Source organism: Bos javanicus, chromosome X (genome assembly GCF_032452875.1).
Source record: "Bos javanicus breed banteng chromosome X, ARS-OSU_banteng_1.0, whole genome shotgun sequence".
Lineage (NCBI taxonomy): Eukaryota > Metazoa > Chordata > Mammalia > Artiodactyla > Bovidae > Bos > Bos javanicus.
This window is the reverse complement of record NC_083897.1, coordinates 19,355,744-19,358,843: the sequence shown is the minus strand read 5'-3', so window position 1 is coordinate 19,358,843 and position 3,100 is coordinate 19,355,744. Positions and strand designations below refer to the sequence as shown.

At 42.4% G+C, this 3,100-nt stretch overlaps 1 non-coding gene across 1 annotated transcript; it reads right to left on the bottom strand.

Moving 5' to 3' along the window:
• Positions 1–1,705: 1,705 nt before the first annotated feature.
• On the bottom strand, positions 1,706–1,777 carry TRNAH-AUG (transfer RNA histidin (anticodon AUG)). The gene has a single exon. It is a non-coding gene; the product is annotated as a tRNA-His (tRNA).
• Positions 1,778–3,100: the final 1,323 nt, after the last annotated feature.

Sequence of the window (3,100 nt, the reverse complement as noted above, 5' to 3'; positions counted from 1 at the left end):
CTTTGGTGATCCCTAGAGGCTGATCTGGAGAAGGCACTGGCACCCCACTCCAGCACTCTTACCTAGAAAATCCCATGGGCGGATGAGCCTGGTGGGCTGCCGTCTATGGGGTTGCACAGAGTCAGACACGACTGAAGCGACTTAGCAGCAGCAGCAGCAGCAGAGGCTGATCACAAGATGTGAGTTGCTGAGACACGCAGCCTATACAATCTTTATGAAAACTCCAGGGAGACCCAAGCCCACCAGCCAGTGGGCATATCTTCAATCAGGACAGACTGTGACAGTCTTGCTTTCTTTTCCCCAGGAGGATGATGTCAATGAGCACAAGGTTTTAATGACTGCCCTCCACCCTCCCTGCCTCAGGCCATCTGTGTGCCCAACCCACACCACTTCGCTACAAGGCCATGTGAGCCCTGCACATGCATGAGCCCGCCAAGTCTGGTGGCCATGTGGAAAAGGGCATGCCTGTGGATGTGCACATGGGAGGAAAGGTCCACGGATTCGCCCGAGGAGGAATATGGGCAGCCACCAACCCCATGTTGGACCAGGTCAACACCTCTCTGGACCACGTGGAGGAGAGAAACGAGCACCTCCCTGACCGCCTCCAGAGTGCTTGAATCTAACTTGTAGACACACTTTGAGTTCCAGCAGCTGCTCAGGGAGGCCAGAAGCAATTGGCAGTCCCTAGTGGAGCCCTCCAAGGGCCCTGAGCCAGGCCTCAACCCTGGTTCCCTGAGCCGGCTCTAGCCTGAGCCCTCACCACCTGACTTGGGGCTGGACTGCAGATGTTCTGGATTTGTACCTGCCTAGGCCCACATTCTGGTACTTCCTTTCACGTGCCTGGCATATGCCCACCTCCTGGCATCTGCACCTCATGTCAGGTGTGGGTCTGTGACCCACCCAACTTGTCTGCCTGCAAAAGTCCTACATTTATTAGGCAGAGTAAAAAGTTATCTCAAAATTCTCTGAATTACTATTCCTGCACCATGTTGCCACTTGAATGGCTATTTCACAAAATTTTGTCAGCATGCTTAGCTCTACAAAGGGTTAATAAATTTACTATTAAAAAATTTATGCAATGTATTTAAAGTTTTGATTTTTAAATAAATTTATTTTTTATTGAAGGATAAATGCTTTTCAGAATTTTGCTCTTTTCCATCAAATCTCAACATGAATCAGCTATAGGTATAGATATATCCCCTCCCTTTTGAAACTCCTCCCTATCTCCCTCTCCATCCCACCCCTCTAGGTTGATCTAGAGCCCCTGTTTGAGTTTCCAGAGCCATACAGCAAATTCCCCTTGACTATCTATTTTATATATGGTAATGTAAGTTTCCATGTTACTCTTGCCATACATCTCACCCTCTCTTCCCCTCTCCCCATATCCATAAGTCTATTCTCTATGTCTGTTTCTCCATTGTTGCCCTGTAAATAATATCTTCAGCACCATTTTTCAAAATTCCATATATATGTGTTAGAATATGGCATTTATCTTTCTCTTTCTGACTCAGTTCACTCTGTATAATAGGTTCTAGCTTCATCCACCTCATTAGAACTGACTCAAATGTGAACGTGAACGTGAAGTCGCTCAGTCGTGTCCGACTCTTTGCGACCCCATGGACTGTAGCCTACCAGGCTCCTCTGTCCATGGGATTTTCCAGGCAATAGTACTGGAGTGGATTGCCATTTCCTTCTCCAAGGGATCTTCCCAACCCAGGGATCGAACCTGGGTCTCCTGCATCATAGACAGACGCTTTACCATCTGAGCCACCAGGGAATGGTGGACTCAAATGTGTTTCTTTTTATTTCTGAGTAATATTCCATTGTGTATATATACCACTACTTCTTTATCCATTCATCTGTGGATGGACATCTAGGTTCCTTCTACGTTCTAGCTACTGTAAATAGTGCTGCAAATAACAATGGGATACTTGAAACTCTTTCAATTTTGGTTTCCTCAGGGTATATGATTAGGAGGCAGATATCTGGGTCATATGGTGGTTTTATACCTAGTTTTTTTTTAAGGAATCTCCATGCCATCTTCCATAGTGGCTGTATCAATTTACACCCTGTCCAGCATTTATTGTTTCTTGACTTTTAATGAGTGCCCTTCTGACTGGTGTGGGGTGATATCTCATTGTAGTTTTGATATGCATTTCTCTAATAATGAGTGATGTTGAGCATCTTTTCATGTGTTTGTTACCCACCTGTATGTCTTCTTAGGAGATATGTCTATTTATGTCTTTGTCCAACTTTTTGACTGGATTGTTTGTTGTCTGGTATTGAGTTGTATGAGCTGCTTGTATATTTTGGAAATTAATCCTTTGTCAGTTGTTTCATTTGCTATTATTTTTCCCATTCTGTGGGTTGTCTTTTCACCTTGTTTATACTTTCCTTTGCTGTGTAAAAACTTTTAAGTTTAATCAGGTCCCACTTGTTTACTTTTGTTTTTATTTCCATGACTCTAGGAGGTGGGTCATGGAGCATCTTGCTTGATTTATGTCATTTAGTGTTCTGCCTATGTTTTCCTCTAAGAGTTTTATAATTTCTTGTCTTACATTTAGGTCTTTAATCCATTTTGAGTTTATATTTGTGTATGGTGTTAGGAAGTGTTCTAATTTTATTCTTTAACATGTAGCTGTCCAATTTTCTGAGCACCATTTATTGAAGAAGCTGTCTTCTGGGCTTTCTATCTTGTTCCATTAGTCTATATTTCTGTTTTTGTGCCAGTACCATACTGTCTTGATGACTGTAGCTTTGTAGTATAACCTGAAGTCAGGAAGCTTGGTTCCTCCAGCTCCATTCTTCTTTCTCAAGACTGCTTTGGCCATTCGGGGACTTTTGTGTTTCCATATGAATTGTGCAATTTTTTGTTCTAGTTCACTGAAAAATAATTTGGTAATTTGATAGGAGTTGCATTAATCTGCAGCTTGCATTTGGTAGTATAGTTATTTTCACAATACTGATTCTTCCTACTCAGGAACATATAATACCTCTCCATCTGTTTATGTCATCTTTGACTTCTTTTATTAGTGTCCTATAATTTTCTGTGTACAATTCTTTTTTCTCCTTAGGTAAGTTTATTGCTAGATATTTAACT